The sequence below is a fragment of the Pelobates fuscus genome, chromosome 10, assembly GCF_036172605.1.
Source record: "Pelobates fuscus isolate aPelFus1 chromosome 10, aPelFus1.pri, whole genome shotgun sequence".
Classification (NCBI taxonomy): domain Eukaryota; kingdom Metazoa; phylum Chordata; class Amphibia; order Anura; family Pelobatidae; genus Pelobates; species Pelobates fuscus.
The window spans coordinates 94,597,660-94,619,664 of record NC_086326.1 but is presented as its reverse complement, the minus strand read 5'-3'; the positions used below and the strand labels follow the sequence as shown (position 1 = coordinate 94,619,664).

General features: G+C 37.3%; 1 protein-coding gene across 4 annotated transcripts in view; it reads left to right on the top strand.

The window, feature by feature from the left end:
• ZMIZ1 (zinc finger MIZ-type containing 1) overlaps positions 1-22,005 on the top strand; it is a 224,665-nt gene that overhangs the window by 107,262 nt on the left and 95,398 nt on the right. For all 4 annotated transcript variants that reach the window (XM_063434176.1, XM_063434177.1, XM_063434174.1 and 1 more), the window contains exon 3: positions 16,890-16,964. The gene's annotated coding sequence lies outside the window, so the exon portion shown is untranslated. The remainder of the gene's footprint in view (positions 1-16,889; positions 16,965-22,005) is intronic.

Sequence of the window (22,005 nt, the reverse complement as noted above, 5' to 3'; positions counted from 1 at the left end):
ACCAAGTGATCATAAATGGTCTTCTATTCACCATCCCGCAGCATGATAAAAGCTAACTGTATCTTGTTTTGATTTTTTGTTTTACCTGTTCAGCTATTTTTTTCCCACTGAATTTGATTGGTTGCCGATATCACATGTTTGTGGTTTTTTGTTTTTTTTTGTGTGTGTTTTTTTATATCAGTGATTATGTCACTAGGGGCTTAAAAATTCTGATGCAATTTTGGTTGCATTCTGTATATAATTGTGCAAAATACTCAAAAATCTGTTCATTTATCACAGACACCAGTAATTTTTGCTGGGTCTACTAAATATCTAATAAGTAAATAGCGATATAATTGCAAATATTATTAAGACCTTAGACCATCTTTCACGTTTGTTATTAAAGAGCGCAGTCTTTCCCATTAAAATGTCTCTGTTCTATTCTATATTGTTTAAATATAGCCTCCTAATGAAATGGCTTTTTATTTCATTCTTGCTGAATGCTTTGCGTTAAAAGTTAATTTGCAGTGTTATGCAAATTCTGTTTAACTTCAATCAAGTTTTTAATTATGTTTTTACCACAGTAATTCCCATTTGATTTGTCATCTTCTGCTAAGTATTTAATGGTTGCAGCAGTTTTTTCTTTTCCACTATGTCTATCAGACATTCACCTGATTCTCCCTTCTTCATGGTAACACAATGCATATATATATATATATATATGTAATAAAATATATTATGCACAGCTTTTCAAGGAACTCAAATGATTTCATATCATGGATAAAGTAAGCAAATAAGGATTCAAATATTCTTTATTATTATACATGAAGATCATTTTCTGAAACATGTTAAAACAAGCAAAATCTTAATTCCGTAAACATTTCTTTATTAAACACAATGATCCGACATTTGTGGTACTCGTTGGAGGAGAATAATATTTGTGTTCATATAGGACAATGTGCTATCTTATTGGGTTTGAATTAAGACTTTTGTCATCCTTGCAATGGCAATTTGTCTTGCATTTTTTTAAAGGGACTAAAAAATGAAGCAAAAACAAACTAAATGGGATTTCTAAGGACCTCAAAAACATGTTCATCAGTCTATGAAAAGTAAAAGAGTCACGAAAATGTTTTATTTAATTAATTTCCATTAGTCCATGATCAGACTATACAATACTTAAAAAAGTTATGATGGTCCAGGCACTCAAGTTCTATCCAGTGGATAGATTTATTCGAGCAGAATCAAAACAAAGTTTCGGCCCACAACTTGGCCTTTGTCAAGCTTAACAAAGGCCCTGTTGTGGGCCGAAACTTTGTTTTGATCCCACTCCAATCAATCTACCCACTGGATTAAATTTGAGAACCTGGACCATCATTACTTTTTTGCAACCTCAGGCCCTGTTACACCCTGGGATCCAGGAGAGTGCGGTATTCATATTGGTAATAATTGGTAATCCATATTGGTAATTATACAATACTGAAGGCAGGGCTCAAAATTTCCACTCGATTCTAGCCTTTTGCGCGTGAGAATCTACGCTATTAACTAGCCCTTGGCTGGTGAATAGAAATCCGAACCCCCTCCCCATGGACCCTCCAGGTTTGCAGGGACATCAAACATTTGAGGCCTAGCTAGTAGCATGGAAGCCCTTGTGAAGGTATAAAAGGCTAAGACTTTACTGGTGTTTCTTTCATTGTCCAGTCTTGATATTCAGGAGTCAAATTACCACAATTTTACTAGTTGGATGTAGGAGGAAATAAACCATTGCTCTTCAGAATAGACTTTGCCTCCTGTCTCATGGTTATTAAAGACCACCCGATGAAACATATATGTCTACTACAAACATGCACTGTCAACAAATGAGACAGTGGAAATTTTCATCTTAAAGGAGAAACATTATATCTGTTGAAAAGTGAATAATGTATCCCAGTGAAAAAAAAAAATCAAACACTATTGTGAAGCTTGGTGGTGGAGAATTGTTGTTATGGCCTAGCTGCATCAAAACCCACAGAGGGTTCATTCATTGCTGGGGAAATAAAATCAGGATTATATCGAATTGTAGGTTTTAATGCGGGGTACTTATCATTAAGCTGGAGCTTTTAGGAGAAAGTGTGTCATGAAGTCAGACAACAATCATAAATACACAAATACATCTACAACCAAATGGCAGACGGAGCACACATTTTACATTTTGTAATGACTGAGTCAAAATCCTAACAGTAACCCGATTGAAATTTTGTGGCATGACCTGAAGCACACAGTTCTTTCAAGGTTTCCCAGAAATGTCAGTGGCTTCAAGGGGTTTTGAAAAGAGGCATGGCCAGGATTACCTCCAAGCTAAAGTATGGGATTAATCAACAGGTACAGGAAATGTTTCATTTGAATCATTGTTGCCAAAGGATATGTTATTCCCAGGTAATAAATCTATAAGTTCACCTTTTTTGTTTTCAAGCAAATGCAGTACGTATTGGATCAATCTGTTGAGTAAAGACATGATGAAGTGTGCTTCGTGTTTCTGTTTTTTTGTTGTTTTTTTTAGTTCATGCTCTCTTTTTTAGAGAAAGTGTAGATGTATTTCCGATTGGTTTAGATCGAATTAATGCAGGATTAAAGATATGGATTTTTTACATTTCTTTTAGAACTCTTGAAGGGCATCTGTCATGCCCCAAACAACTTATGCACATTAGACTGAGCACAAATTTCTCTGTATACATTGTACTAGTCGTTTTGCCAGCAAATGTATATATTTGTAGAAAAACCTGGCTTTTCTCCCAGCTGTCAGTCACTGTATTGGCGTGCACAGGAGGCCCCTCTGCTCTCCACCCATAACAACCATAGCACATGCGCTGTGGTTGCTATGGAAACTAGTAACGCCGGCTATAGAGTTTAGGAACAGGATGACAATGAAGCTAGCGGGCCTACGTCATGGACGAGATTTGCTCTTTTTGGGGATGAATCCCAGGCAGGACCAATAAAAAAAGACTTTGTAAGGACTGCAGGCAGAGGATAACCAGGAGGTTCTTGTTACACAAAGAGTAACACCCACGGGGCATGAAGATGGCGGCACTTAACAGAGGAAAAGTGAGTACATCTCTCTATTTTACATTGAATATACTATGTATCTTTGTGATATATGGTATATTCAATGTATATGTGAGCCATTTCAGGTAGGTTCATTTTTGTAATTCAAATATATACATAGATAAATATCTCTACTTAATGCTTTTTTTCTTTCTGTGGTATTAGCCATCTTTAAGTCCAAAGTATCACTTATAACACAAATACGCTGCGTAATTTGAACAGCTGAAACAGTTGCACATTACCATTCTCTGATGGCTAGTGCTTGGCCATGCCATAACAAAATTCGAGAACACTTGATTTTAGTTACCTGCTTATTCATTGGTCCATTTGGTTGTATTACTAATTGTTTAACTTAACTCAATTAAAATAACTAATTAAACACTTATTGCTGTTTTAATTGGTTTATTACAGTTCTCTGAAAAAAATAATAATATAAGTAATTAGAAATGTAAATTAATATTGGAAATGCTTATACAAGAGACAAGCACTACATGAGCAGAGCTATGCGTTCGGAAGAGCTTAACAGGTACTAAGTAAATAATATATTCTTCTTGGCAGGTAAAAGCTCAGAGGAGGTCCTCCTCCTTTTAGAGATCTGAATTTTCACAGCAGGATACAAATCTTTCTCCCCATGGAAGGGGAGGCCACATGGTGAGGTCTGCAAGCACATCCTACTGTGAGATATCTCTTGTGTCAGTTAGGATTTGGCACTACAGACATGGGGGCAGTTTCCCAACAATGCAGAAAATGGCCGCTTCAGCAAATCTTTATCCTGCTGGTGTCCGTTCTAATGGACTATGTCTCACCACTTGGAGAGTGTCCAGAGCCTGGTGCAGACATAGCCGTCTTGTCACATCTGATTTCTGTGCAAGAAATTGGAAAAGAGACCATCCTCTGTAATAATACACTTGCAGAAACAAGAGATCAGAATAATTAGCATCTTTTAGCTGCCCGTTTTAAAGCAACGAAGGAAAAAAAAAAGAGAAGGATACACTTAATATCTCGGAACCTTTAACTTTAAGTCTGATGATTCTGTAATTTAAATGTGTATATCTCCTCATACAGAGAGGACGCTAGAAACTACATTCTGTTATCTTAACATTGGTTTTTTTTATTCTTTTATTAAATGTGAACACTGTTATTGTTTGTTTTTTGTATTAGTGCTTTTTATTTATTTATTTTTATAATTTGGAGGTCATCAACAAGAATCATACATGCTTTATTTAAAATGATGCTTTTCATGTCAAAATATATGCCTAGTCTTTTAGCAGAACACACTTTGGTGAATGAAGGTCAAGGTTCTAGATCCAGGTGACCTCAAAAGGACAGTCATGTTTTAACACCTGTTTAACTTTTTTTTTTTTTTTTTACATCCAATTGTGAGATAACCTTTGACTGAGAGATCATTTTTTGAACAATAATGCAACTGGGTGCCATAGGTTATCACTAGTCCAAATGGTGCTAAAATAAGGTTTAAATGTCTCATATTTAATTAAAATATGGATTTATTTATTTTTCATTGGCTATCTTTATATCCTCTGCTTTAAATGCCCAGGAATCAGTTTTTTTTTTTTTGTTTTTTTAATGTTAGTTGCCCTAAGGGACATAGGATCCTAATGCAAGTATCTAGATCAGGTTTCTCCCTTTGTTTATTCATCATTGGTATTTTAAGAACCTTCCATGTTGTTTTCATAAGGCAGTGGTAATGTTAAGCTTTATAAAACATTGTATCGCTCATGTGGTACGCAGCAGAACAGTTTCTGTCTTAAAAAACAATTAAAATGAGCAAAGAAAAAAATTGACTTAAACAGAAATTGCAACATTGAGTATATGTATTTCTGCTTCACGATACATTTATCCATGTACTTGTGTAGATTTTTCATTTTGATGTAAATATAAATTTGTTACTGCATCCTATTTCCTCAATTTATTGCCTCATTCCTGTATTGTTCATATGTGGCTATAGAAGCAAATGTTTATAATAATTGCATGCACAACTTTTATTATTACATTTTAAGATAAATAACCCTTTCTAAAAAATAAATAAAAAAAGAAAAGCACACATTTCAAAATTTAAGTTGTTACAACTTTTAACCACTATTAGTGGATCAACTGGTGTAATAATTTGAACCAAGAGATGCGTAAGTTGCATTTTGTAGCTAGCTTTTGACCTGTATTTTTTTCTCACAAGCAGAAAGTTGATGAAGTACAACTCCCAGAAATCCCTTTTCTGCTATTTTAACCCCTTAAGGACCAAACTTCTGGAATAAAAGGGAATCATGACATGTCAGACATGTCATGTGTCCTTAAGGGGTTAAGCTTGCTGTGCAATGGTTTATGGGATAAGATCAGCTCTTGCAATATAAAAACTTACTCTTGCATCCTGATTGGCTGATCTCTTCCTGCTCTTCACAGGGACTTGTCAGTAAGTGTGAGGAGTTATTGCAAATGCTGCAACTTTACATGTGATTATCTTTTTTTTTTTTATCTCCCCCCCATATACAGTGAACATTTGATTGGCTTCAGGGTTTTATAGTTATAGAAAACCTTTATTATTATTATTATTGGTATTTATATAGCGCTAGCTCTTTACATTAAAAGGGAAATTTAACAATAAATGAGACAATAACTAAATGTTACAGGAACAAAAAAGTAGATGAGGACCCTGCTCAATAGAGCTTACAGTCTAGAGGAGGTGGGGTATAGAACACAATAGGAAGGGTATTGAGGGAGACAGCAAATAGACATGGTGGGTAGCAGAACTGGAGATGAAAACAAGAGGCAGGTTTGTGAATGCCATAAGTGTTCCTGAAAAGATGAGTTCTAAGCTTTTTCACTACTAGAAGAGAAAGAACTCTTAGTTTAGTTCAGTGCCATGGTCTATCTGTAAGGGTTAATGTGACCTGTTTTATTTAGTGCTCACTTATCGCCCTACCCTTAGCAGATACTCAACTCCTACGCTCTTATAACTATTGACAATAACTATTGTCAGGATCAGACTGCCAGAACAACCACAGCAGTCTGCATCCTCCAGCTATACGTTATTTGCGCTGTAAGGAATACAAATGTAGTTAGGGATATGGGGCAGAGAGTGTGAGAGATTGTAGCCCTCTCTCCTCATACTTTTAACACATAAAGCATTAATGCTGAAGCAGTACATAAATCTGTCATGTTGCTATGAACGCTTTACAACACCCCGTGCATGTGAAACAGTGTCCATAGCTTCAAATCTCCACACAGTTCAGATTTCCACAATGCTTCAAGCCCTTTCATTTTACAGATCTCTGGTGCCAGGGTTTTAAGTGGTGATTTAGGGCACCTTTTACAAAGTAGGCTTATACTGCAAATCATGTTTTCTGTTAAGTGACATATGAGAGATAAGAGGTATTGTTTGGTAACAGGCCTAGACCCCTTTAAGGCACACATTTTAATTTGCACAAACTAACCTTTTGTTTTGTGTTACATTAAATGTAAAATTGTACGTCTGACACATTGAATAGTGTTGTACATTTTCTTTCAACATAGATGTTCTAAAAATTGTCTTTAGGTTACCGTAAATAGTCTGTGAAGATCAGGTGGGAGGAATGGTTTAAAGAGGTGGCTTTTCCAAGTATTTTCTAGGTTTAATTTCACAAACTTCTAGCCAGGGAATATGGTAAACTCTGTATAGCTTTACATTTTATAAATGTATTTCCTTACATTTTGAATTTAGCTGTCTCATACTCAGCTGCTTATGATTGGATATTCTATTGCAATGAAGTACCGTTTTTTAGCTTCCCTTCCCTGCTTTGATAAAATCCGATAAAAAGCATCCAAACAGTGACATTTGCTGTCTCCTGTGCATGCGCAAACCAGGATGGTCGTGCTTATTATAATACATCAGTCTTGGCCTGCATGTGTTTTCCTTTACAATGCCTCCATCCCCAGCAACACCCGCACATCACATTTTGTAACTTCAATAATTGCGTGATATGTTCGCATATCAAACGGTTTGAGGGGCCATTAAAGGGACACTGTAGGCATCATAACTGCTTTATCTCATTGAAATAGTTATAGTTAGTATCTGGAGTCCCCTGGTGCTGTACTCCAGCATCAAAGTGATTTTAATGTTCTAATGCTAAACAGGGATCCCTAGCAACCTATCCTCTCTGTGCTGCTTGAGCTAATGATGAGGATGTATTATTAGCGGCTGTGACTGGTTGAGAGTATCAGCTGACTGTATTCCTCCTATTACAGTGCTACTGCAGGTATGAATTAGTCTGGCTACAAGGAAGTGAGTAACTCCAAACGGGGGTAGGAGGGGGTATGGGAAGCCAGCACACCTCATTCAGAGTTAAAAATGGTAACACATGGAATGGAGGGACAGTGCTAGGAAACTCCAGGAGCTATTACAAATTGAATGAGATGGTTATAGTGCCTGCCGTGTCTCTTTAATGTAGATGTCCCTATGTATAAATATCACCAGCAGCATGTGGGTATCACCCACAATTTACAGCCCACTGTTTAGTAAATAATCCTCTAAGCTTTGTGCTCAGTTTGTAAGCAGGCGGCAAATTGTTAATTACACATGCAGCTCACAGCTTCAGACAAAATAAACACACTGCTTCTTGGTTTTTTTCCTCTCTCTCTCCCTCTCTCTCTTTAAATATATCAGCATTTCAAGTGTTCTGTAGCTGATAAAAAAACAAAAAAACCTTTCTGCATAAAGCTTCTATCTTCTGATCAGCTAACAAAAGCCAGGAGAGATGTACTGCTCCCTTCCCTTTAATGTCTCCCTTTGGCAGCTTCAATAGATCTTAGCAACACTGTAGCAACTGAACCACCAGCTATAGCCCCTTCTGTGAGCCTTTTCTGATCACATGCACGTCTTCTGCTACAGGTATCACTGTTTGTTTTCGGAGCAGCAGGACTAGATAACTTTATTGGTAAATAATTCAGAGAGGCATCGAAAGAAGTAAGGGAGGGGAGGAGGCCCGCTTGGCAGGGTATTTTGCTCAATCTACTTTTTGGTTCATTTCCAGGGTAAAATGAGCAGTTGAAACTTCTGAAAGCTGTCTAATATTCCTTCGTGGAAAGCCCCAGACAGAAGTAGCTCTGTGCTCTCTGTTGGCAGGGCTGCAAGGGGAGACTGCTCACTAACTGACACCGCATTGTATTGTGTTTGTGACATACTCCGAAGAATGTGACACCTTGTGTAGCATAGTAAATATGCTGTGTGCCTTTGAACAGGCTTGTGTTTTCCTTAATGGTTCCCAAAGATGTACAGACTTTATGTACAGTTAAGTTTACATATAGAACACAGTAGGGCCCGGAACACCAGATTGCTGTTAGACAAGGTGTGTGTGGGGGAGGGGGCTGGATGTGGAGGGTGCTCTTAGAAGTGTTTGTGGTAGTTCGGTCTTTGTCCTTTTAATAAGGCCTACTTGTAGATGTGAGGGTGTGTAAAAAGTACGTTTCTGTAGAGTTAAGAACATGGTTATGTGAGTTGCGATAGGGCTCAGGTGTTAGATAACCAAAGTGATGAAAGCAGATCTAGCAATATGTTACGATAAGCCAGTGCGTATAGCCAGAATACGTTAACCATAATCCAATAATTCAGGCTTATAAAACACTCCTGTCAATCAAATTCAGCTTTTCATACACTCCTTTTTCTGCTTAAGTTGTTATACGTTATAAATTCTGAGATAACTCCAACTCCAACGCCAGTTTAACTGTTTGGATAGTACAAGGATTATTATTATTATTATTATGTTATTCATATAGCGCCATTAAATTCCGCAGCGCTTTACAATGGGTGGACGAACAGACATGTAGTTGTAACCAGACAAGTTGGACACCCAGGAGCAGAGGGTTAAGCTTACATGCTAGAGGGAGTGGGGTAAAATGACACAAATGAATGAATGAAAGGATGAAGAAAGTGGTAATCATTTTGGAGGTTGGAATTTTTGATATTCCCTTAACCCATTAAGTAACACTGATATAATCGATTAGAATCATCTGGGAGGATAAATCATGAAGGATAATTAATAATAAAAACAAATAAACTGTACCTCATTTTATTGTACAAGAGATTAGCAGGTTCTACTTGAAGTATATTGCTACGTGTATTTCATTTGAATTGCATTGACTTTGTAAGGGACTAGTTCGCTGTATTTACTTATTTTTAATACACTGACTGAATCAAATGCTTGGGTATAAGCACCTACCTTTCAGCATTGGATAACTGATTTTCTACAGCATTTGTGGGTTGCTCTGAACAGCAATATGTTTTCTGAATTTGTGTAGATAAAAATTCATGTGTAACTTGTACATATTGCCATACTATGCCTTATCAGACCATTATAATCATTGTATAGAAAGGTCATGCGGTGATATTACAATATTGATCCTGCATAGTAGAGTTTCAGCATTTATTGTACAAACTAGAGTAAGTTCCGCTCTGCAATCATAGCATACAGCTGATCATTGACCAAAGATGTACCCCAAAATCTGCCAGCCTTAACGCTATGGCCCTTGTATGAAACTGTGACTTACTGCTAGATCACATTACGTATGGAATAAACAGCGACATACAAGAAGTGCTTATCAAGATGCTGAGGTTTATTTCTGCCTAGAATCATATTTTGTTAATGCATGTCAAAGTCCCTAACCTCACCAAAGCCTTCCTGTTTTATATTATGCCGCTCTCTTTTGTTTAGCTGTGAAATGCTGAAATCCAATCCAATAGATATCGTCTGTTTGTATTAATATGCAAATATTCCAATATCTTTCATACGGTAGCAGGGAGAGTCAACATCTTCATTCATTCTAGATTAATATGCTTTACAAAAAAAATGCAACAAAATGGATACATATGGACAAATAGTAAATAAATTGCATTTTTTTTATTGCAAATTCTCAAATTTTGAAAAACAAACCGCAGTACCTAGAAAAAAATTCATAGATTATTACATTAAAGATAAATATAAACAGAGCTACAATAGATTTGAAATGCAGCCACAGTTTGTTCGAAATAGAATGATTTTAGTGTTTAGTATTTTTATACATCTATATTTCATAAAATTAATAAAATACATTTATTAAACTATTGGTATAAAAGTGATGTAAGAAGATTATTGTCTATAGTGTACTTCTTCTGTTTAACAAAGACTATTGGTAGTGTATTAACACTGTGTTTAACACATTCTAGCAGTGGTTAAGATATACCACTGCTAGATATACCACTGCTACTCTCTCAGTCCCATAACCGCTCTAAAACTGGCTGTAGGAATCTGGGCATCAAAAAATTTCACTAATGGTAAAATGGTTCAAAGTTGAAAATTGGAGCAAATTATATGGAAACATTTCAGGATTTCAGGAACTCCACTTTTAAACTTGGGTATTTTTTATTATTAGGTGACAGGATTAGTTCAGTGTGACAAATCACACATACTCCAAAGCAGCATGCAGTTGGATATAGCATCTTACGGACCGTCTTATCCCAAAACTCAACGCATGGGTTTTATTTTCTGTTCAGTACATTGCCTGCCTGGAACAAACCATTTAATTGCAAAATGTAGGCCAAAAACGTCACATTTGCTAAGTTTCTTTTTTTTTTTTAATTAATTTATTGTTGAATTGTAATGTCTGCTACTTTAGCCCACATTTTGCAAATTTGGCTGTCTATTGATAACCATTTTCTGTGTGAAAATACTATGGACTATGTATCGATAACTGTTTAGAGAGTGAACCCCTGATTCTTGTAATGAACAAGACGGTGCAAGTGTATTGTGTTCAATAGCTGTGTAATGAAGTAAAAGAGTGATTTTATTTTTTTGCCTTTAATTTTTTTTTTTTTTTGCCAGTCTCTTTTAAGAGCTGGATTCCTGTTGCCCGCAGGCTGTGTCTCTGTGGGGAGCCTGTTGATTCTCTGCTGCTGGTTAAATCTTTCCCTGCTTCTGCAACCTGAGTCCCTCCTAATGAGCAGATAAGATATATAGGTCTGCTGCAGGACCAGTTAATAAGGTTCTCTAGCTTGATTCATGTATGACTGACACTAAGGAGGGTGATCTCATTTACTGTGCAATATCCGAAGGTTTAAATGGCTGTACCGGTACTCTGTTCTGGTGAAATATTATACCGCATTGGGGTTACTGCGTGTCTAGTCAACACTACGTTTTATTGGATCAATTACACAAGATGGATATGTATGTAATCAGTGTGTGTGTGTGTGTGTGTTTGCCTGCATTCTACCTGCATAAATATATACCTTCATAACGGAAACATTTAGTAGGGGTCTATTAACCACCCATTAACCTTAGTGCAACTGCTATTGATGTTACATTTTTCGTGTATATATATATATATATTTCAACATTTGTCATCTCAGGCTGAAATATGCTTCGTTTTGGCTGTCCATGCTGCATACAACTTTCTCCATCACAGCATGCTTGGAGCTTGGCATATAGAGCTGTGTGGTATAATGAGCCCTTGTGATTCATAGAAATCTTGGAGATCATGAAATGGAAAGGGAGGAGGAAGGATTACAAATGTAGTACACACTTGCTCCCCCCCATCATTATCACTACCACCTCGTACGGGGGAGGGGTGGTATAGAGACAAAGTAGCAGTAGTTATTTAATTTGTATTTATATGAAACAGAAAAACAAACTCCGACGTGTTTTTTTTTTTTATATCCATTCCTTCTTTGTTGTTCATAAGCGATAGTTGGAGAGTTTAATTCACAGTACATGGTGTGATTTAATGGTATAATTTATTTATTCCAAAATTATCTCTTTCATTTGTGGAAGTAAGAGGGATTTGCAAAAGACGCAAAACCGATCAGCGCTTTTGTAAAATACAATGTTGTTTTGTTCATTTTTCGAATTTTTATTTTACTCTTAAAGTTCCCGCATATTCCTAAGCTTGCACACCATAATCAGGGCATAAAATAGGTTAACCCTTTCAGTATCAGGGGTGGGCTCACCTCTGGTATTCAAAGGAGTTTACAGGTCGTGGTCATTATTATTATTATTTTGGACATTTATATTGCGCCAACTTATTCTGCATCGCTTTATAATATTATAAAAGGGGGAAATTTAATGTTAAATGTAACGATTACAAAATGTTACAGGAGCAAAAGGTTGTTGAGGACCCTGCTCAAACGAGTTTACGGTCTAGAGGTTGGAGATAACAATCTGAGATATGTTTTTTCTAAGTAGCACAAAGTGTTAAAAAAATTTTCTGGTTGAAGTGTCAATAATTTTCTGTATCAGCAATGCATTCCCCAGATCTCCAAATCCAATTTTCTGATCCAAAGGTTAATTGTTTTGCTACTGAATAACTTGGAGCCCATAAACAGTTTTATAGTCATTCTGCAGTGTAGAGCAGCAAAGATTACACAGACTTATGAATCTTTAAATTACAATTGTCCAGCTTCAGGCCTGCCACCCTGACGGGAGTTCTAGAATTTCTCTAATTAACAAGTGCACAATTAAGTTTGTGGTATCCGTTACAAAGCAAAATGTTTCAGTCTGCCTTGTCTACTATATCTATCCTTGTCCATTGAACCTACATCGATTTGTAACCCTTTGAGCAACCAAAAGTGCTGCTCATCGATTCCCGATTTTGTTTTTTTTAAACCTTTTTCAGATTTAGGATACAAAGAAATGAAGGGTGTCTGACTTTTTGTTTATATATATTATAATATCTATCACAGTATTAAAAAAAATTGAGTATGCACATCTAAAGCAAACCCCTCATTTCTCCATTGATTCCTTTGATGCTAAAGTTTTGTTCATTTTCACAAGTCAAGTTAGTCAGCGTTCTTTCCCCTTTAACTCTTGTTAGGTTCTTCATTCATATGCTGACTCTCAGTAGTCTCAGGACTCAATTCTGGCAATGTTGCGGCAACATGCACATGCACACCATTTATTAGTGTAACAGCTACTTTTATGTACTAGATTAAAACATTGTCTGATCTCAAATGTGACAGCTAGTTCTTAAGTGTTGTATTTTATGTTAATTAAAGCTGAAGGAAAGAAGCCATCTGGCAGCTTTCCACCCATGCTCTCTGCCCACCTTATCTTGTTCCAGTGGAGCAGAGGTTGCATTGGTACTAACCGTGCTATCAACTGCCCTATTTTATCACATTCTTTTGAATAGCTACATTTTTGTTTGTTTTTTTTTTTTACTTTTTGCAAAATTACTGCATTGTCCGTAAAGGCAGGAATAGTTTTTTTTTTTTTTTGTCAGGCTATTTCAAATGACGTAGTTGCCCCCATATCATTTTGATGTGTTAATGTATATATATTAATTAACCTGTTTCACCTATTGTAGAGTTGCTTGTTCTTATTGCTCTCCTTTGTATAATTACTAATGTTTGCAAAGGTCCTTGAGTCAGGGCGCTGTTAAGAAATGTGGAATAAAATCAATCTGGTTTTCAGAATAGATGGGAATGTGTTCTATGCTAACAAAAGGATTATATCTCAGATTGAATCAGATCCCTTTGGTCCTTTTGTGCAGATTCGAACCATCAGTTTATCCGACTGGTCATTTTTCAGCTAAAACCATCAACGGTATCAGGGAAAGAGAAGGAACCTGTGACATTGAGAGCAGAACATTGATCAGCTTACAGTATTGATATCTGAGGTTTGACAATTTTGTAATGACTTGGTTAGCAGTGCAGCAGCAGCTGCACATAGAAGTAATTTTTAAAATGAAACAAAGAAACCATTGTAATGAAGGGGTTAAATGTCTTTACATATATAATATGCACAGCTCTGTGACCATTAGAAATGGGTTCATAGCCGTTCTTGTATTAGTGATTTAGACTAGCACTCTGACCATATTGCTGTTGAGCTATACCATAGTCTGGTTGCATTTGGTATTGCACGCCTTTGTTATAGGACTTTAAATAACCGGAGGCAGATACATGCATATCATTATTTATGTTGCACTCTTCAGTTGCTTGCCTGTTGTTTTATTTCCCTACATATTTCTTTGTTACCTTTACATAGATAAGTTAATCGCTCTTAGTACTTGCTTTTTCGAGCATGGTCCTCATCAACCTATTGTTCTTTTAACAACTTGTAATTGTCTCATTTATAGTTAAATTTCACCCTTTATAATAGTCTAAAGCACTGCAGAATTGTTGGCGTTAGATAAATACCAATAAGAAAAATATATATTTTATTTCTTTTTCATTTCATCTCCCAACAACGCATTGCCAATGCACAGACCACAGTTGTGATTGTCTGTGAGAGTTGTGTATAGCCGCCAGTGAGTAGTTGGTCCCTGGCAGCCCCCTACAACATCCCCTCGCAGCCCCGTGTCTGCCAGGAAGAGTCACATTAGCAGTCTGCTCATGGACTGCTGATTAGCTCATTTGGTGACTGCAGCACAACATATTCTAAATACCCTGCCACAATTATTGGTGCCGCAGAGTTCAAAGCTCTACCAGTCCGGGGGCATGGAGGGGAAAGGACAGGAGGGCTGGAGGAGAGTGTTCAGCAAAAAGATGTAGATTGTTGGAGTGTGTAATTATGGAAATGTTGAACTTTTAGATAGCCACACTATATTTGCAATACCATGCAGAACGATGTATGTATTAAATTGTTAAACAACTGTTTATGAAAAGGTAACCCTTGCGGGGAAGTTATTGCTGTAATAATCTAATCTTACCTACCTATAGTCTTGACAAATAAGACTGAGCGGATCTAAAATGTTACTTATTTTTTTTTTATTGGTGACTGAATAAAGGCACATATATATGCAGTGAAAACTACAGATGGTTGCCTAGTGTATTTCTGTAGATACTCTGAAGAAGGTGGAGTTCCTTTAAAGGTGGTTAACAGACTAAGGGTTTCTGCAAATTTGTGTCCTTTCTTAGCCATAGTCTTCAGGAAATCATTTCAGTCTTGCTCACTTGTTCTACCCTTTATACCTTTTATATATGTTCTATATTACTTTATGTATAACAATAAGGGCATTGTTTGTGGCTTTCTGCTTTCTGACAATGTCCAGTATCTTCAACCTAAAAATTCCTTGGTGTTCTAAAGGTTAGTAGTCAGTCTCCGTTTATTGACAATAATTCTTCAGTGGGTCTACCTTCTCCCCTTCCAAACTGCATCCTAATTTAGAGTTTATCTGACTATCCTGAACATCAAATGGTTGCCTGCTATCAAAATGTGAATATTGATTAATTTACTTTGGGAGGTTATGATAGCCTAAATTATTAAACGTTACCCCTTCATAATCTGAACATTGGAAGTTGGCATAAAGGTGTGTTTTGTTAATTATTTTATAAGCATCTTATATTACAGAAAACAGTAGAAAATGTCCCTGCCTTTCCCATCTAATCAGACTGATTCTGTTTGTGTACTGTAATGCTTGCATGCCATATAAATTTTGATGGAACCCCTGACGGAGGAAATGTTATCCGTACCTTTGTTTTAATGTGAATTGCACTTTTATTTTGCATTTTATGAGGTAATAATTATAATACAGTGGATTTTTCTATTTTATGTAAACAAAAACCCAGTTGGAAAACAAATTACAGTGGGGAAATGTTGTCAAGAAGTTATACAATAGCTGGCAAATTACATTAAAAAAAAATTATATATCAATATATATATTTTGAGATGGTTAACCGTATGTAATGAACTTTCTGGGTCTGCTTGTTTTGCTTTTGTACAGTCGCTGTTTGGATTTAAAGGACCACTATAGTGCCAGGAAAACATACTTGTTTTCCTGGCACTATAGTGCCCTGAGGGTGCCCCCACCCTCAGGGTCCCCCTCCCGCCTGGCTCTGGGGAGAGGAAAGGGGTTAAAACTTACCTTTCTCCAGCGCCGGGCGGGGAGCTCTCCTCCTCCGATCCTCCTCCTCTCCTCCCATTCGGCTGAATGTGCACGCGCGGCAAGAGCTGCGCGCGCATTCAGCCGGTCTCATAGGAAAGCATTATCAATGCTTTCCTATGGACGCTTGCGTGCTCTCACTGTGATTTTCACAGTGAGAATCACGCCAGCGCCTCTAGCGGCTGTCAGTGAGACAGCCGCTAGAGGATTTGAGGGCTGGATTAACTGGATTAACATTAAGCTGAAGTGGTCTGGGTGCCTATAGTGGTCCTTTAATGTATTGGCAGAATGTTAGACGTCATCCAGTTATAGGCTGTGCCATTAAATTTGGACATTTGCAAGGAGACTTTTTCTTGTACTTTTCTTTTACCAGAGCTGGATTAACCAGAAGGGGAGTTTAGGCAGCCATCTAGGACCCCCAGAGGTTACATTCCTCCCACCTCTGGTGTCCTGCAAATTGGAACACTGTGGGAGGGAGGCAAAGGGAGCAGGTCAGTGACATGTTCACAACACCAGCTCTGCCCCAAAGAGCGGATCCGCCAAGTTAATGTCAGGTCAGTACTAGTTTATCCCACTAAAATAAACTTTGTCCCACCATGCTTTTCTTGCAGTGGGCATCAGTTCACTCCTGGTAATGTCAAATAGACAGTGTTGATAGCATTATATACACTTACCACCAGATGTGATGGCATTTTGAAACTGGTGTAAAATCTAACCAGCCAACAAAACTTTGTTTACTAGTGTACTCGGCTACAAGCAACAACATTTCATTAAAGCGTAATATTTGTATTGGACATCTATGACAGTTTATAATGTGTTAAAAATATTACATTAAAGTGCAACATTGGTTTCTAAATTCCCCCCCCCCCCCCATTATTTGTTTATATAGGCTATTTCTTTAAAGTATATAAGTATTTTTTACATTTTTTTTTTAGTCATTCGCCATTATTGCAGTTTGAACTATTTGTGTCTGATCTGTCTACTCTTCTCTATTTCAGGACGATGGATTTAGACAAGTGAAACAAAGCTGGAAGCACAGGCTGCCTGAGGGAAAAGTGCACCAAAACACGAAGGTAAGGGTCACCTTTCCATTGATTGGACGCTTTTCTTTTCTTATGTAACCCCTCTTTGGTAGTACAGGCTTTGGCATGGACCACTTTGGCAGCAAACCGGTTCAGCTAGCAGTGTTCTTGTTTAACTTGTTTGTTATCAATAAAGGTTTTAGTATGTTTTTTATTGTTGGGGAAAGTCTTACCTGTGTGATCCAAATAATGCATTCCAGTTTGATGACGCCTGACAGCTGATTAAAACGTGCTTTTATTAACAAACGGCACCCATATAGCTGACGGGTAAAAAAACAATTAACTAACCTCTCGTCATTCTTGCCTACATCATAATTGTGCCAGGAAAGATGGGCCGGATCTTCTTCAGTAGTCTTTCACACCGAAGGTCCACATGTTTGCTCATCCCATCTCTACAAGGGTTAAACTAATCTGATCTCTGCTAAACACAGTATTTATTCATTCATCCCTGGTGATTGACACTTTTCCAGTTTACAGAAAAATGCATTTAAAATGAGGATCTAGTTTAACTGTTTGCCTACTGAAGAAAAAACAAAATTATGGTTTGCCACCCGGCCTCCACATCTTTAGTGAAGGAAGGAGGGTGGATAGATAACACATTGACCTGAAATGCTTTTCTCGGAAGAATGCAAGAGTGACGTGAATTGGTCAGATTATGAAAGGGCTGTGAGCCAGTCTGAGTGAGACTGTGCTCCAGATTCAAGGGAAGAAATGGTTGTTAGCCAAATTATAAAAAAAAAAAAAGGGGGGGGGGGGGAATAGAAAAAAATGCTGCTGCTTAAAGTGAGAGGGAGGAGGTGCTGTCGCCCTGTGCCTGGCTCCTGGAATAAAATATTTCTCTTGCACTGTGAGAAATGCAGGTCTTTGTAGGTCACATGGTCTCCTTCCACTGGCCTGAAACTGAATGTTGGCTGTGGTATTTCCTGAGCCTTCATAAATAGAGGAGAGACCTGAAGGGTGGGGAGGGATACAGCAAATGTAAGAGGCTACTTTTAGTGTTGGAGTTAGTTAGCTTTGGAATTTTATCTGTGACCCAGCAGCTCTCTGTACTTTAATTAAAGTATTCTTTGGCAATACATAAATAAACACACGCATTAACTTATGGGATACCTCCTGCTTATATATATATATATATATACATACCAACAGAGTTGGTATGTACTTTACAAGTAACGCCAAGCCTCCATAGCAAGCCAGTAACCAACCTCATGCTGACGAGTTGCATTAACAACGAAACAGCTGTCCATGAGTGGTTCACTAGCTTTGCTTCTCTTCCTGAGTTGTTTCAAAGCTGTTGTATACAGCAGACACATACTCCAAGGAATCCATGTATAAAGTGGAATTATGAGGCAAAAATGTGGTTCTTTGTTGAGTTCATTTGCATACGCCTACCCAGAATCCCTTGCAGTAGTGAGAGCACTGTTAAAGGGAGATTTCTGTGGGAAAAGCAAGTCTTATGGCTTGACTGGTGTGTGTATTTGTGTTTAGCTCTTTGAGGACCAAGGTACGTATTTGTCCCATGTTTTTAATTGCCTGTAATTGCTTGCAACATTGTCTCCCTTGAGGACCATAGGGACACATTTGTGTGTCATAATTCCTCCCCAAAAAATGACACAAGTGTGGAAATGGTTTTATTTATTGTTCAAATACGTTCTTAAAGGGAAAAAAATATATAATTATTTTTATATTATAGAAGGTAATCGTATGGTCCTCAAAGGGTTAGCAATGTATTAATTAACATTATTAAATGTTTTTTTACATTTACGTCACAGGTCTAATACGACTACAATCTCTGCTTGAACATCTTGTTTAGAAGATGGCTTTAGCATTCTCGTCATCAAATAGGTCCTGATTTAATATAACTAACTACAGATATGATTTATTTATCAATGGGCGTAAGGGACCTGAGCCCTCCCCCTTCTGAACTGATAATCCCTGCACATTCTCTCTGAAATCAATACACAGCTGGAACGGTTTGTATGCAGGGGTTTGTGTTTTAAGCAAGGTCACCTAAAGGTTACAGCTAGAGAAAACCTTACTAAGGTATTTTTAAGCATCCCCCCACTGCACACATACTCTTGGATCATTACTGGAACCCAGACCTTTTACATGATATTTGCAGCACACGGTTCTTGAATTATCAGATGCATGACGGCCTTTTCTACCATTTTCCCATTATTGCCGATATACCGCTACACTCAATACTATTATAGGCAGAATGACTTCCCTGATCAAATCCACCATATCCTGATATGTCCTGTTATATCTACCATCAAATAAAACGGTTTTGTGCGTGTTTTGGTATCGTGGTCCAATGATTAAAATCAGCAGAAGGTTAAACTTATTGCTAATATTTTAGCTAGCTATACCAGAAAGATGATTGCTTGTTTGGGGCAAATACTGTGGTATTTAGTTTTCTGTGAGGAGTTGTCTGCTATATATCTTCTCTTGGCTAATGTTGTCCACATCACTTTACGAACTGAGCTTGAGGTGAAACAGAATTTATGGGATTTGGGAGCAAAGTACACCATCCCTTTTTAGATCAACCTGATACAGTTGTTTTTTCTGCACCTAATGGGGAGGGAGAGAGAGAGGGAGACCATGGGTAGACAAGTACCACATGCTATTAATTTTAGCTTCCTCTTTGAAGACTTTTAAAAGAATTTACACTGCAGGCAACCCCTTCCTATTCTTTCCGTAGGGTTTTCTTAAAGGCAAATTATGCTCTCATCTATTCCACCCCCTACAATTTCATCCAGAAGAAAAAAAACGTTGTTACCTTTCAGCAAACATGTAGTAACCATGTATGTGACTTTAAAAATGATGGTAGTGAAACCATCAATGTTTTAAAACACTAGATATTCCCAAGCTACTATATTGATTTGTCTTTGTCAGACAAAGCCTTGCAATACCCTTTGCGTAATGTTTTGTACACTGTGGAATCTGCTGGTTCTAAGCATTGTAGCAGTAGACTTTGGTATTTGCTGGGGTTAATACTTGAAAGGTGGAGACCGATACGTGACTAAGTGAAAGAAAACCTAGCTAGCTTTGGTACCCTGAGAAATGTATCCTAACAATGTTTCAAGACCATGCTAGACGTTACACTGTTAGCAAATGTTATGCACAAAACTCTGTTTGACATATGAGCTATGTGATATTGTTGATACCTGTGAAAAATTTCAATAAAATATGATTGACAAAAAAAAAAATACTTGAAAGGTGCAAGACAAACCAGTCACAGCTATGAGATCAGCTGTCTGAACTTGTTAGACGTCACACGTGAAGTGTACGAGTGATGATCTATGTCTGTGCAGAATGTAAAATCCTAAAACTGATGTCGTCCTTGATTGAAACATGGACTTCAAGGGTATATTTGCCTGGTGGTAAGCTCTTCTTACCTTACCACCTATGTTGGCAAATCTGAAACAAAGATTCAGATTTCCCTTGCAAACATTTTATTTTTGATGCTGGATTCAAAAGGCTGCTAAGACTAATGTTGCCTAATAATCAGGACAGATAATTAGAAAGTTCTGATCATTCACTATTTTGCAGTAGGTTCTTGATCAGCAGTTGAAAAATGTGGACCATTTAGAACAGTGATTTATTAATACCCTCATTGAATGACCAGATCCATAAATTGGTTGCAGACCCCTCGTTTCCTCCAACATCCTAGTGATCTTTAAGTATTTCACTGTCTTCCTATGAGCCCAAGTTAAAAAATCCACCAGTTTCCTCAAGACTGACGAGTCACAGATTCTCTTGGTATCCCAGATGTTTTGAAACACAAATTCACATGGTACTTGGCCAGGCTGGGGTGCATAGAGGTACCATCACTGATGTAGAAACATTCCCTACAGCTGATTGGCAAACTCCTTTTAAATCTCCTATCTTCCTGCTTTCAAATGCTTTTTTCCCTGTTTTTTTTCTTTTTTTTTTGCTTTAGTCAAAACTAGCTCTGTGAAATGTAGTTGACTCGCAGCAAGATTTACATTTTTTTTATTAGATTTTTTTTAGAGTTTTCTGTACCCTGTAGTGGACCTCTTTGTTGTAAGTTTTACTTTTTACATGCTGTCAGATAAGAAATACACATTTGATTTGGTGGTTCTTTTTTGTCTGTGTGTGTGAAGAGAAAAGTCTGTTTTTCTAAGCAGATGTGAAATCTTTCTCTATCTTTTTCTCTGAGAGATTTTTAATTGTAGTTGTGCCATAAACATTCTTTTCAGATAAAGCTTACATATTTTTGAGAAACACGTATAATTATTATTTACTTATTTAAATTATAGTTCAAGTGGCCTAAAGAGTGATCTTGCTTTTGCCCCGTAGTTTGCAACTTTTCTTACAAAGAAGTAAATACTGCTTAATTTAATGCATTTCCTTATGTTTCCCTTAATCTAAAGAGTAATCAAGATTGGGACTCCTTGGTTATGGTTATTGGCTACAGCTGATGGTCAAGACCCAAGCTGAAATTATTATCTGAAGTCTGTGCAGAGAGCATTTATTGGTGGGATCTGATGTTCAAAGGTTTTGGCTCCCTCTATAATAACACATTTGAACAACAGTTACTTATGACCAGTGCAGAGACTGACGGCACACATTTTGAGGTTTTGCCAGTTTTGTCAGATTTCAGTTTTCTCCATGGCTTGTCTGGATTATATTTGACCCTAGTATTGCTAATTGCTAGATCAGATATTGTTCAAGGCGATACTTAGGCCTCTTTCTGCAAAATCTGTGTCTTAGTAACTCGTTTGGTAATGCTCATGTGAACTCATTTGGTAATGCTCATGTGTGTACTCGTCAAAATAGCGTTTTATGGTTACCAAATGATTTAGAGTAAACGACTGAGTACCAATGAGAAATAAAGGCTTCATCTGCTAGAATGTAGAGTGTTGTCTCCAATTTGTTCCAGGACAACGTTCCCAAATACGTTACTGTCCCTTTTCAAAGTTGAAACACGTGGCAACACTACATCTAGTCAATCACCAGCTATGTAAGCTGGCACAAAATCACTGCCAGTTAAGAAAGTCTTTGTTAA